Source organism: Argopecten irradians, chromosome 4 (assembly GCF_041381155.1).
Source record: "Argopecten irradians isolate NY chromosome 4, Ai_NY, whole genome shotgun sequence".
In the NCBI taxonomy this organism is placed as follows: domain Eukaryota; kingdom Metazoa; phylum Mollusca; class Bivalvia; order Pectinida; family Pectinidae; genus Argopecten; species Argopecten irradians.
Window position 1 is genome coordinate 9,223,683 of NC_091137.1, and position 16,160 is coordinate 9,239,842.

Here is a 16,160-nt window from a genome sequence, read left to right on the forward strand (position 1 = left end):
CTAGATATTATCCAATACATCTTGTACAACCTAGTAAAATGACATCAATCATAAAATTTTGTTATTTTTTATTTATCTATTTTTATTACCTTGTTATCCCTTATCTTTAAACTTTCTATTTCATTTTCAGAATGACAGAAAAAATATTGAAACATATAGATTCATCAAACATGAGATGGTTACAAATTATCTTTAAAGAAACATATAAGCAATACTTGTACTCCTTTTGTTCTGCTGGTATCAGCAAGGGTTTAATCCTTGTAAGAACTGACACCCTTATATCATCTCCGCTCTTCCACATTGGTGATTACCTCAGTGTTTAGGTGAGCACAAGCTGTTTAATAATATGGATATTTCAATAAATGTTCTACTTTGGCTTTTGTCTTTGCATGCTAGTGCATTAACATGGCCAATATGAATTCTCTGGTTTTTGAGAGAATGTTGTTGAAACAGTTTAGTAATTATATTAGACCTTTGTGAACTTTGATGAAGGTCAGGGTCATTCATTTGTACTTTATATTACTTCATTCCTGTAACTTACATATCTTAAATACAAGTCCTCTGAGAGCTGTTTTATGTAGATTCCTCTTACTTGAGCATAGTGTTGGACCGATTCTCGATTTTAATCGATGATCGATCGATTATGATTTTTCCAAAGACTATCGATTATGAAAGGTAATAATCGATTATTAAAATGGGAGATAACTCATGCTTATCTTATACTGTTCTGAACCTTTATTATGATATATATATCAGGGCAAAAATCACATCAAAATATTTGAAACATCATAGATACTCAAGAATTTGAATTAAAAAAAATACTTCTTCATGACTGTTCGTTCAGTGGATATCTTTTTAAAATTCTTCAGAAAAACTAAAAGGTGAAATATATATAAATATAGGAGAGCTTTCTATAAATAGTATCCGATTATAAAATCGATAATTAGTAAATTGTCCTAAACCGATGATCGATTACCATTTTACAACCGATTCCTCTTACTTGAGCAGTCTTCAGACTGGGTCAGCTGTAGTAGGGAAATCAATGCTAAGCGATGTCTTTATATTACTTCATACAGCAGATATTTTCAATAGTATGCATTTTTTCAAATTTATATCCTGCAACTTTTTTTGACAGATTTTAGCCAGGGACATGAAAAGATGTGTCAGGTTGAGATGAAGGAGGAAATCTGGAATACCCAGAGAAAAATCACCAGCGCACCACCGTCACAGGACAAATACGTTTCGATTATTTGAATCTATGACTTATGCAAAATCAAAATTTAGGAGAATGAAAACTTCAAATTTTTATGCAGTTTTCCATTTTCCTTTAATTAAGCAACATTCCTTTTTTCTGTATGAAATAGTTTTTTATTTTTATTTTTGGAAAACCATCAGCCTGTTCCTTGTTGTGATGTTAAAGAATTCTCTGTACATGCAACAACACACTTCAATAGCTTTATTTTGTCTATATCTTTTGTCTTAAACTACAGAAGAGCAATAACATTCTTTAAACATAAACAAAAATATTTTGGAGCAGATGAAAACAACCAATGAGACTTTGTTACAGTAGCTAGATCTGATCGTCAATATGATGCAATGTCGGTTTTTAATCCTCACCATTACTGCTAAATCATGAATGTCAACTACATCTGCCTGGCTCCGGGTCATGACATTCACTGACGTGTTTTCATGTAATTTCAACAAAAATTCAATTTAATAGTAAATGCCCACTGGGTTCTGCTGGTGCTTAAGTTGAAGGGATATGTCTCCAACAGTAGTATTAACAACAGACAGTGAATAATCACCAATACAGGATCATCCAAGCTACAAACCTCCCTACAGAACAATTGTAAGTCTGTCAAATGTTACATAGGTCAGGGTAAACATAAGTCAGATATACAGGACTTTGTTTTATCTAGCACTAAACCTAGCACTAAACCAAGGAGTCACTTGTATATATGCCTGCATGTGGGTTCCTTATTAACCAATCATACCCATGTTTTATCTTGACTTTGCCAAAATGTTCAGTTCTTGAGAATTGGGAGATAAATCAAGGTATACCTTCACATAAAAGTGAATTGTCTAGACTGATTGCTTGTTTTCTGTTCATTTTTAACAGCTGAAGTCATTTGAGTAAAACCTTTAAGTTTAATTTTGTTGGAGGCCTGTATGGTTTGTGATGTCTCTTTTGCACTACTTTACAGTGCTATCATATTGTTGAAGGAGAGCAAACAATATCCTCCTCCATAGACTCTTGATACTGACAACAGACAAACATACTGACAACAGACAAACATACTGACAACAGACATACATACTTACAACAGACAAACATACTGACAACACACATACATACTGACAACAGACATACATACTGACAACAGACAAACATACTGACAACAGACAAACATACTGACAACAGACAAACATACTGACAACAGACAAACATACTGACAACAGACAAACATACTGACAACACACATACATACTGACAACACACATACATACTGACAACACACATACATACTGACAACAGACAAACATACTGACAACAGACATACATACTGACAACAGACAAACATACTGACAACAGACAAACATACTGACAACAGACAAACATACTGACAACAGACAAACATACTGACAACAGACAAACATACTGACAACAGACAAACATACTGACAACAGACAAACATACTGACAACAGACAAACATACTGACAACAGACAAACATACTGACAACAGACAAACATATGACAACAGACATACATACTGACAACAGACATACATACTGACAACAGACAAACATACTGACAACAGACATACATACTGACAACAGACAAACATACTGACAACAGACAAACATACTGACAACAGACAAACATACTGACAACAGACAAACATACTGACAACAGACAAACATACTGACAACAGACAAACATACTGACAACAGACAAACATACTGACAACAGACAAACATACTGACAACAGACAAACATACTGACAACAAAAACATACTGACAACAGACAAACATACTGACAACAGACATACATACTGACAACAGACAAACATACTGACAACAGACAAACATACTGACAACAGACAAACATACTGACAACAGACATACATACTGACAACAGACAAACATACTGACAACAGACAAACATACTGACAACAACAAACATACTGACAACAGACAAACATACTGACACAACAACATAAACATACTGACAACAACTACAACATACGACAAACATACGACAACAACAAACATACTGACAACAGACAAACATACTGACATACATACTGACAACAGACAAACATACTGACAACAGACAAAACATACTGACAAACAGACAAACATACTGACAACAGACAAACATACTGACAACAGACAAACATACTGACAACAGACAAACAAACATACTGACAACAGACATACATACTGACAACAGACAAACATACTGACAACAGACAAACATACTGACAACAGACAAACATACTGACAACAGACAAACATACTGACAACAGACAAACATACTGACAACAGACAAACATACTGACAACAGACAAACATACTGACAACAGACAAACATACTGACAACAGACAAACATACTGACAACAGACAAACATACTGACAAACAGACAAACATACTGCAACAACAAACATACGACAACAGACAAACATACTGACAACACACATACATACTGACAACAGACAAACATACTGAAACAGACAAACATACTGACAACAGACAAACATACTGACAACAGACAAACATACTGACAACAGACAAACATACTGACAACAGACAAACATACTGACAACAGACAAACATACTGACAACAGACACATCAACAACAACATACTGACAACACAATACATACTGACAACAGACAAACATACTGACAACAGACAAACATACTGACAACAACATACATACTGACAACAGACAAACATACTGACAACAGACAACAGACGAAACATACTGACAACAGACAAACATACTGACAACAGACAAACATACTGACAACAGACAAACATACTGACAACACACACATACATACTGACAACAGACAAACATACTGACAACAGACAAACATACTGACAACAGACAAACATACTGACAACAGACAAACATACTGACAACAGACAAACATACTGACAACAGACAAACATACTGACAACAGACAAACATACTGACAACAGACAAACATACTGACAAACATACAGACAACTGACAACAACAAACATACAGACAACAGACAAACATACTGACAACAGACAAACATACTGACAACAGACATACATACTGACAACAGACATACATACTTACAACAGACAAACATACTGACAACACACATACATACTGACAACAGACATACATACTGACAACAGACAAACATACTGACAACAACATACATACTGACAACACACAAACATACTGACAACAGACAAACATATGACAACATACAGACAACAGACAAACATATGACAACAGACAAACATACTGACAACAGACAAACATATACAGACAACAGACAACAGACAAACATACTGACAACAGACAAACATACTGACAACAGACAAACATACTGACAACAGACAAACATACTGACAACAGACAAACATACTGACAACAGACACATACATACTGACAACAGACAAACATACTGACAACAGACAAACATACTGACAAAACAAACATACTGACAACAGACATACATACTGACAACAGACAAACATACTGACAACAGACAAACATACTGACAACAGACAAACATACTGACAACAGACAAACATACTGACAACAGACATACATACTGACAACAGACAAACATACTGACAACAGACATACATACTGACAACAGACAAACATACTGACAACAGACATACATACTGACAACAGACAAACATACTGACAACAGACATACATACTGACAACAGACAAACATACTGACAACAGACAAACATACTGACAACAGACATACATACTGACAACAGACAAACATACTGACAACAGACATACATACTGACAACAGACAAACATACTGACAACAGACAAACATACTGACAACACACATACATACTGACAACAGACAAACATACTGACAACAGACATACATACTGACAACAGACAAACATACTGACAACACACAACATACATACTGACAACAGACAAACATACAGACAACAGACAAACATACTGACAACAGACAAACATACTGACAACAGACAAACATACTGACAACAGACAAACATACTGACAACACACATACATACCGACAACAGACAAACATACTGACAACAGACATACATACTGACAACAGAAAAACATACTGACAACAGACAAACATACTGATAACACACATACATACTGACAACAGACAAACATACTGACAACAGACATACATACTGACAACAGACAAACTTACAGACTACAGACAATCATACTGGTGAAGGAGAGCAAGGTGAATATCCTTCATGGACTCATGATACTGACAACAGACAAACTTTAAATCTCTGTAGAAAAGCCAGCCTTTAATTAAATTGTGAAGTAGAGATTTACATTTTCAAGAGTTTTTGGAACGGTGCACTCTGGAAGTTGTAAAGAGACACTTGTGCCAGGTAGGAGGTGCTTATATACATACTAGTGACATGTAATGGAACTTTAATGCAGATGATTCTACATTTCAGCTGCACCGCACAAGTCATTACACTTTTTACAGTCAATCAATTTTTCTCTGTAAGTATCCAATTTTCTACCAAGAAGATACCTCAGCTAAATAAGAACCAATAAAAAGAATCAAGGCTGAGGTAATTGGTGTCAAGTCGTTAGAAAATGTGTGATGATATATGCATGTCTGTCACATGGGTGGGGGGATAGGCTGGGGACCAATCAGTGCCAACACCAAGTCTCTTTGGTAATGTCACCATGATATTGCTGGTTAGCTCATTCAAATGATAATTTAATGTGTAAGATTAAATTTTTGTTTACACATAACGTTTGTTTAGTTCTATCATCTAAAATATATAATCTTTTAAGTACATGTGCATGTATCAATGTATGAAGAGCAATCAGCGCTTTGTTTTGGTTTATATATATGCTAATGAGTCGAGAGTATTTATGGTGACCAATCAGCATTAGGCTCTAGAGGGGGATGTGTGTAATAGATGACGTCATTCAAATTTTTGCCTCCAGCTCTTGTGGTCAGTCTGATCTATTGTCGTACCCACCCTCCGTCCCCAGCTACACCTGTTGTTTTTATTTGTACTAGTTTATTAATTTGTTTGTCTTAGTTTAATCTGTATATATGTTGCTTTAATCTTGTGTTAATTGCTATAATTGTTTTCTTTTCAGTCTAATTGGGCTACTCACTTACTAAGGTATATTCATTACTAGGCTTAATTGCTTTAAATTTTCTTTTAATTTAAGGGGAATTTCCCCCCAATATAATATTTATTTCCTTATATGTACTTGTTTACATGATTTATACAAAAAAACAAACATTTTATAGTTTGTTTTGTATATATATGTAGCTTTAGCGGCTATTGTATGTCGTTCTGCTTCTCTTTTCCTACAGAGTCAAGCAGTTCTTGTATATACTTAGTTGTGAGTGAGTAGCCCCTGTTACACCAAAGATTTGTTTTATGGTTTCTGATAATCATTAAATTCGGTTTCTGATAATCATTCAATCCATCAATAAACAGTCAACATCCTTTCCTGTTTTGAGTTATGTATAAAATCCCGATGTAAAAATTTAAAGTTCACACAACAATGAATTGCAGGTTTTACTTTCCATTTGCTTTACTCTTACGATTTGAATGTTTAAGTTTCAAGGTACATTTAGAAGGGCAAATTTTTTTAGTTTTTCTCAATCCATAAGGTTACAGATTGTACTGCCAGTAATATGATGTAGCTACAAGCTGTTAGCATTGTCTTTCACTCAAGACTATACTCATGATCCAGCCTTTGGTCTTGATTTCAGTTCAGAGAATCCGTCTCATCCATGTTATCCATCAGGAATAGTCGAATGCAAGGAGATATTCAAGGACTTGGACCCTGATTGTGACATTTTGATATAAACTTTAAAATCCAAGCTACCGAAAAGCAATCTGAACATCTGAAGATTGTTTACTTTCAGACTAAGCTAAATTAGAATAGATAAACAATAACAACATGTAGTAAATGTCTACATGTATCAGTCTAACACTGTAGATATAACGAGAAAATTGTAAAGCTGTTGAAGACAATATTCTTCAATAATGATTCCTCAGGCCAGATTCTAGTATTTTAATTTAGCTGTCAGTGCCATCAACCAAAACACAATTTTCATCTCTTCAGTCTGAAGGCATTGTCAACAAATATTACAAAAATCATGTAAGGTAATTACAATTTGTTAAAAATTCCATTAGGGTTAACATGTTGGGAGGCAATTTTCCAATCAAACCCATGCTAACAGGCCACAGGTAGGTCATTAGTAGAGGTGTAATTAGTCAGTAACACCAAGGACGTCATATGTCTCTGGAGTAACGTAAAACAGCTGAAACACGGTCTTAAATCTCTCCCATTACATAATCAGGACTTAATGCCAGCTGGGAGTCAGCATGCAGATACATTACTTCATGTTCTGATTATCAAAAAACCCTGTGACCATGATTGTAATGCAACATTGAGTGCAATTACTAAAAATATGAGAAAGTATGCTTCTGTCTGTTACAGTGTTGATCAGCTATTATTGTAACATCAATGATCTCACTTTGTAGGACAATCAACATTCTCAGAATCAAATGCTTAATTTTTTAATTTCTTTCTTGACTTTTAAGATCCTTGATTATCGAATGAAGGAAGTTATTGTTTTATCTATTTTTTTTCAATTTTTCATTAAAAATACAAAGTTTTTCCATTAAATTTTTTTTTTATCTCATGCAAAGTTATTGGTGACATTTTAAGTAGGAATGCATGCATTTAATTGATTTTTCTGTCAGGTATTGAAGACATTATAAAGTCATACAATATTTGATATCTGTTGTTTTCCATTAAGCATTTAACACAATTATATATTTATCACATCAATGATCGCTCAAATGTCAATGATCATAAAACTCTTTAACATTAAAGTATCACACAAACACATTCTTGATTGTATGAAATTCAATGGATTTTGATCAAAACTAAAATCTCTATGGGTTCAAACGTTTTCTGTTACTTTTAAGACATTAAAGGCACATTATATGTAACGTTAATTTTTTTTTTGTAATCACAAACATTTACAAGAAAATTACCACATTCTCTCTGGATAAAATGTTAACTAAAGCCAGGTAAGATGTTACTGAGACCAACAGTGAAGTTTGATGGTGGGCTAAAAATATACAAATATTAAAAAGTAATTAATGTGGCCCGAAACTATACGAAGAAGTTCACAGGAACTCTTGATTACAATAAAATATTGTGTGACGTGATCGATTACGAAAAGCTTTGGTAATTGTCGTGATCGGATCCTCTTCACACAGGAAAAACAGAAACAAACATGTTAACGATGGTTAAAAAAGTGTAGGCCTATACACAGGGATCTGATACGCTTCTAATTAATACTATATACATGTTTTATACATTGTAGTATAAATTATTTCTCTTGAAGGAAATATCATTGATATGTAGAGCCTGTATATTAAAAAATTAAACCTTGGATTTAAAAAATATCTACGTTTTTCTCTACCATACCCTTGATATTATAATACATATATATATTACTGTTGGTTAAATATTTGTTCCATATGTCCCTGTGAGCCTATATACGAAACGCTTCGGAAATTATCGGTTATGTAAATGCAACTGTTTCAAGATGGCAGGTATGTTTATAAGCCGATTTATGACCGTTAAATACTATGGATTTATCTCCATGGAAAAATGTTATAATACATGTGTTTTCATCTTAATTCTAGGTCATTGGTACAATATATGTACAATCATTGTATATGTTTGTGATTACAAAAAAAAATAAAACAAGAGATCCCAGAGGGATCTTGGCGCCCACCAAAGAATGATCTATGTCTGACAAACGAAAGAGGGATCTTTTCTCTGCTTTTCAAACTTTTACTACATATTACTACAAATGAAATTTGAGAATGATCCTTTGAGAACTATCTGAGATATATATAACGGTAACAAATATCAATTATCAAATTCCAAGATGGCGGCCTGTTGGCCATCTTGTTCACTGATCGGTCCAAAAATGTGATATGCACAGCTAGACCCCAAGGGGAACCTGCACATGCAATTTGACACAGCTACCTTCAGTACTTTCTGAGAAAATTGTGGTAACAAACTTCAATTGTCAAAATCCAAGATGGCGGCCTGTCGGCCATCTTGTTCATCGATCGGTCCAAAAATGCAATATGCACAACTAGGGCCCTAGTGGGACCTACATGTGAAATTTGAGAACAATCCCTTTAGTACTTTCTGAGAAATAGCGGTAGCAAACTTTATCAATCAAAATTCAAGATGGCGGCCTGTCGGCCATCTTGTTAACCGATTGGTCCCAAAATGCAATATGCACAATAAGGGCCCTAGGGGAACCTACATGTGAAATTTGAGAAGAATCCCTTCAGTACTTTCTGAGAAATAGCGGTAACAATTTTATCTATCAAAATCCAAGATGGCGGCCTGTCGGCCATCTTGTTAACCGATTGGTCCCAATGCAAAAAAATGCACAATTAGGACCCTAGGGGAACCTACATGTGAAATTTTGAGAAGAATCCCTTCAGTACTTTCTGAGAAATAGCGGTAACAAACTTTATTATCAAAATCCAAGATGGCGGCCTGTCGGCCATCTTGTTCATCGATCGGGTCCCAAAATGCAAATGGCACAACTAGGGCCCTAGGGGAACCTACATGTGAAATTTGAGAGAGATCCCTTTAGTACTTTCTGAGAAATAGCGGTACAAACTTTATCATCAAAATCAAGATGGCGGCCTGTCGGCCATCTTGTTGACAGATTGGTCCCAAAATGCAAAAAGCACAACTAGACCCCTAGGGGAACCTACATTTCAAATTTGAGAAAGTCCCTTAAATTTCCTTAACAAGAGTTGTTAACTGGGAGCGGTAAAAGAATTGTTAACGGACGGAAGGACAGACGGACGGACGGACGACGGAAGCAAAAAGACGACCACCACATCATAGGACCACGAACAAAAAGCGAATTTAACGGAAGGAAGACGGAACCATCATCAGAGGTTTGAATAGCCCACATCATGGTGGGCTAAAAATATAAATTGGGCCTTTAAGCTAATTACCTAATAGTGTGTATGAAAAGGTAACAGGTTAATGTAACAGGTAAAGGTAATAGGTAAAGGAAATGGGTAAAGTTAACAGGTAAAGGTATCAGGTAAAGTAACAGGTAAAGGTAAAGGTAAGGAAACAGGGTAAAGGTAAGTAAAGTTAACAGGTAAAGGTATCAGGTAAAGTAACAGGTAAAGGTAACAGGTAAAGGGAAAGGGAGTAAAGTTAACAGGTAAAGATATCAGGTAAAGTAAACAGGTAAAGCTATCAGGTAAAGTAAACAGGTAAAGCTATCAGGTTAAGGAAACAGGTAAAGGTAATGGGTAAAGTTAACAGGTAAAGGTAACAGGTAACGGTAACAGATAAAGGTAAAAGTAATGGGTAAATGTAACAGGTAAAGTTAAAAGGTAAAGGTAACAGGTAAAGATAAAAGTTACAGGTAAAGGTAACAGGTAAAGGTAATGGGTAAAGGTTACAGGTAAAGGTAACAGGTAAGGGTAAAAGTAACAGTTAAAGATTACAGGTAAAAGGTAATGGGTAAAGGTAACAGGTAAGGGTAAGGTAAAGATATAAGTAACAGGTAAATGTAACAGTAAAGGTAACAGTAACAGGTAAAGGTAATAGGTAAAGGTAACAGGTAAAGGTAAAGGTAAAAGTTACAGGTAAAGGTTACAGGTAAAAGTTACAGGTAAAAGTAACAGATAAAAGTAAAAGGTAAAGGTAACAGGTAAAGGTAAAATGTAAAGGTAATAGGTAAAGGTAACAGGTAAACAAAAACGTAAAAGGTAAAGGTAACAGGTAAAGGTAAAAGGTAGCATGCAAATGAAACACGTAACGGTAACAGGTAAAGGGAAAAGGGTAAAGGTAACAGGTAAAGGTAAGGGTAAAGGTAACAGGTAAAGGTAATGGGTAAAGGTAACAGGAGGTAAAGGTAAAGGAGGTAAAGGTAACAGGTAAAGGTAACAGGTAAAGGTAACAGGTTAAGGTAATGGGTAAAGGTAACAGGTAAAGGTAACAGGTAAAGGTAACAGGTAAAGGTAACAGGTAAAGGTAACAGGTAAAGGTAACAGGTAAAAGGTAAAGGGTAAAGGTAACAGGTAAAGGGAAAAGGATAAAGTTAACAGGTAAAGGGAAAAAGGTAAAGGTAACAGGTAAAAGTAACAGGTAAAGGGAAAAGGGTAAAGGTAACAGGTTAAGGTAAAAGGTAAAGGTAACAGGTAAAGGTAACAGGTTAAGGTAAAAGGTAAAGGTAACAGGTAAAGGTAACAGGTTAAGGTAAAAGGTAAAGGTAACAGGTAAAGGTAACAGGTTAAGGTAAAAGGTAAAGGTAACAGGTTAAGGTAATGGGTAAAGGTAACAGTTAAAACGTAAAGGTAACAGGTAAAGGTGACAGGTAAAGGTGACAATTAAAGGTAACAGGTATATTATGATTAAACAAGAGGCCCAGAGGGCCTGAATTGCGACACACAAGATAAGCACCAGTAACATTCCAATGAACTATCATAAGTTACACATTGACAAAGTTAGTCAATGAGTTCATATAATGGTTTTTTGAGATTATTTTCCTCTACGAATGTCTTTGTCACATAGCAATGCTATTCTACATAGATGTTCTAGTCTACTAATTCATTGGGAGCTCGATAGTTGAAAACAACGAGTGAAGTTCCTTACTGATACAGCAGTCGATGTCCTCAGGTTTGGAGATTTTTTTAACCATTCTTATAAAATGTTATTGTGCCTATTTTAGAATGACCAGTTGCTATGCCAACCCAAGTTGCAGACCACTTGACAACTAATTAGTGATCTAATCCACTAGCCTATATTCGCCCACGATGATGGACCGACTTGGGTGTAGATTGGTAGAGGCGAATTATTGCCTGTTTCATCCCTCATCAATTCAATTAATCTTCCTTTTTCACAATGGTTACTGAATACAGTAAGTCATGAAAAATTCAGTTTTACCATGAACTATTAAAAAGTACACAAATTACATCACATAATCATTGATATTAAAAAAAAAAAAATTTTTTTTAAAGATTTTTTTAGATATCTGGAATGATTATTTTTTTAAAGAAAATATCCTTAATGTACATGAATGAAACATTAAAAGAAAAGACACTCAAAGTTTGCATCCTATTCTAATTTACTTCTCAAGCGTTTGATGGCCGACCACCACCGTGTAACAACACGAGACCTGTTCTGCATGATAATGAGCTCGTCTTCAAGAACGATTATGTGATTGGAATTGACCTTGTCTAATGGCAGTGCAAATCTAATTACATCACAAATTTAAAATCTTAAAATTGTATACATGACACGGAGGCCTCGTTACACAATTAGGCAGATATTATGTCCACTGAAATTGGCCTTTAATGATACCATATATAGTCCTTAGGGTGATGAATAAGATTAGAACATGAGATACCCCGAACCTTTTAGAGCAAGGATCGAGTAAAACTTGCTAGCTCATTTTGTGTTTCACTCAATCTACTGGTAGTTAAAAGTGAGCAACCATTAAAGCCTGGCCATTGACAGACACTTTATTAGATGTGTTCTTGTAGTCTGAAGCATGAACAAGATATTTAGTTTATTTTATAAGATTTAACATCCTAAATTAACAGTCAGGGCCATCTAAAGACAGTCTCCTGTGTGTTGAATGTGAATTTGTGTGTCTTTTGGGAGGCTGTTATATATTTATGTTGTGTATTTTTGTAATAGAAGAAACTCTCTTGTCCTTTTGATAGTGCTGTCTAACTAAGGCATCGCCCTGAAGACATCCTACAAGCACATCCAAACAAGTCACATTATCCAACCAAGTTCTGATAAAAGGTGGTTTTTTTAATTAACCATCTTATCAACAAGTATAGTGCTCAATAATTTTGTTATATAGTAGTTGAGGAGAGGGCTTTCATAAGTTGTTCTAAATATGTTCTCATCATATGTTCAAATCATAGTGGTCCTCTATTTGGTCACTCATTGGACAAAAGTACATGCATGAGTTGTGTGTGCCAAATTATACACATACATGTAGTACAAATCAATATCTTCATAATGTACACTACAGAGATTTTAAGTCACTGGATTCTGAGTGAAAACAACTATAATGATTGAAGCATGAAATGTGATTTCCTACATAACATTTTTTTCAGTCATAGAGATCGAATTCTGATGGCTAACCTGACAAAATTCCTGGTAAAAGGACACCCAAAATGGTGTATTCATTTTCAGCAATTGTATCGCCCAATCAGATATTCAGAGCTCATCACGTATATATATACACGTTATCCAACTTTTACATCAATGGTCCGATGAAAGCAAATTCTACTAACATTTTCATAGGTCGCTAATCAACTCATAATGGATTTTGGTTCCTCTTCTTTCAACTGCTAACTGCTCTATAGTTTTCATGAAATGGGCTGTCAACCAAAAATAAATATAGGAAGATGGAAATCCATTTTCATATCCATCCTATGGCACAAGCTCAAAAGGCATTCCAGCCAGATAAACTGAAAATTAGAATGTAAATCTAGTTTTTGTTTCAGTCGGTAAGCTTCCTTAGCTTTAGTATCTCGCAAGGGTGAATCAATTCACGGGGGCTGTTCCTGTATATGTATACTTTAATAGACATTTTTTTTCTTCATTCAAATCAAGTCATTATTAAATCATACAAGTCATTTTTAAACTATACAAGTCCTTATTAAATAATACAAGTCATTATTAAATCATACAAACTATTAGGTATATTGCTGCTAATAATTGTTTTCTGTAGCATAGAGAAATTATTAATGTTAAATTATATGTACTTCAGGCCAGTCTCCCCCTAATCTGTCACCATGGAGAGTTCAATAAGTTACTACTCCCTTGATAGAACCCTGATGTAATATCGTATGACACTAAAGCCACAGAGGGTATAACAATGCCACAACAATAACAGTTCTAACATTTCACTATAATGTATTGGTGTGACAACAAATCCACTTTTTTGGACTAAAGCTTCTCTGTCAGGACTTACCCTGATAGCTATAACACTAATCCTGAGGCCGAAAAGCTTAAAACAATGTAATTCCTTCAGTCACATCAATTCTTCACCTTAAACTACACTAAATAATATTAGTTTTATTCTAAACCTCCAAATGGTCAAATGGTGATTAACTGCCGTAAACTGGAGTTATTCCACACTGACAATATTTTTCTAACTACAGTATCAGGATTTATTAGTTTTGTGCCTTTTAACAGCCAGGGTAATGTATGGACATAAAGATTTGTTGGTGGAGAAAAACTAGAGAACCCAAAGAAAAACCACCAACCAGTGGTCAGTACCTAGCAATTGCACCACAGGGGATTCAAACTCTTGACCCAGAGGTGGAGGGCTTTGTGGTAATATGTCCAGACATATTGATCACTCAGCTACCACAGCCCCCTTCTACAGTACCAGTGACCTTGACCTTTATCCATTGAACCAAACAATCCAAAGCAAGACCCTTACAAGGGTCAAAACCGAACGTAGATGGTTGTAAAGTGCCATTGGTTTTTTTTTTATTTCCTCAGATACTCCAGCTTTCCCCTATATGACAGTGGCTGTAATCAGGAAAAACAAAATCAAAAGAGCCTAAATTTATGGAGAAGTTAAGCTTCTTATCTCATGAATTTGCTTTTGTTCAGTTGGTATTCATGTAAGCCCAGAAATGCCAAACAAAAGCATTTCAATACTGACTGCAGTCTGATTACAGTTACAATGATTTAAATTCATGCAAAATATGGGAAAGAAATTAAAATCAAATACTGGACATAGGAACATAAAGAATAAAGTGTAAAGTACACAAAAGATCCCAGAGGGATCTTGGCGCCCACCAAAGAATGATCTATATCTGACAAAGGAAAGATGGATCTTTTCTCTACTTTTTAAACTTTTTCAAACATACTACATATAAAATTTGAGACAGATCGCTTCAGTACCTTTTGAGAAATAGCGGTAACAAACTTCAACTATCAAAATCAAAGATGACTCCTTGGCGGCCATCTTGTTGATCAATCAGTCCCGAATCACACTATGCACAACTAGGGCCCTAGGGGAACCTACATGTGAAATTGGAGACAGATCCATTCAGTACTTTCTGAGAAATAGCGATAACAAACTTTGAATAACAAAATCCAAGATGGCTGCCTGGCGGCCATCTTGTTCACCGATCGGTCCCAAATCACAATATGCACAATTAGGGCCCTAGGGGAACCTACATATGAATTTTGAGACAGATCCCTTCAGTACTTTCTGAGAAATAGCAATAACAAACTTTGAATAACAAAATCCAAGATGGCTGCCTGGCAGCCATCTTGTTGACTGATCGGTCCCAAAATGCAATATGCACAACAAGGTCCCTAGGGGAACCTACATATGAAATTTGAGACAGATCCCTTCAGTACTATCTGAGAAATAGCGATAACAAACTTTAACTATCAAAATCCAAGATGGCGGCCTGGCGGCCATCTTGTTCACCGATTGGTCCAAAAATGCAATATGCACAACTAGGGCCCTAGGGGAACCTACATATTAAATTTGAGAAAGATCCCTTCAGCACTTTTTGAGAAATAGGGATATCAAACCTTAACTATCAAAATCCAAGATGGCGGCCATCTTAATTTTCCTATCAGCCTCAAATTCTGTATGGCACAACTAGGGACCAAGGGTAACCTCCATGTGAAGTTTGAACAAAATTCCTTTAGTAGTTCTCAAGAAATATCGATAACAAACATCAACTGCCAAAATCAAAGATGGCTGCCTGGCGGCCATCTTGTTTTTCCGATCAGCCTCAAAATCTGTATGGCTCAACTAGGGACCAAGGGTACCCTTCATGTGAAGTTTGAACAAAATCCCTTC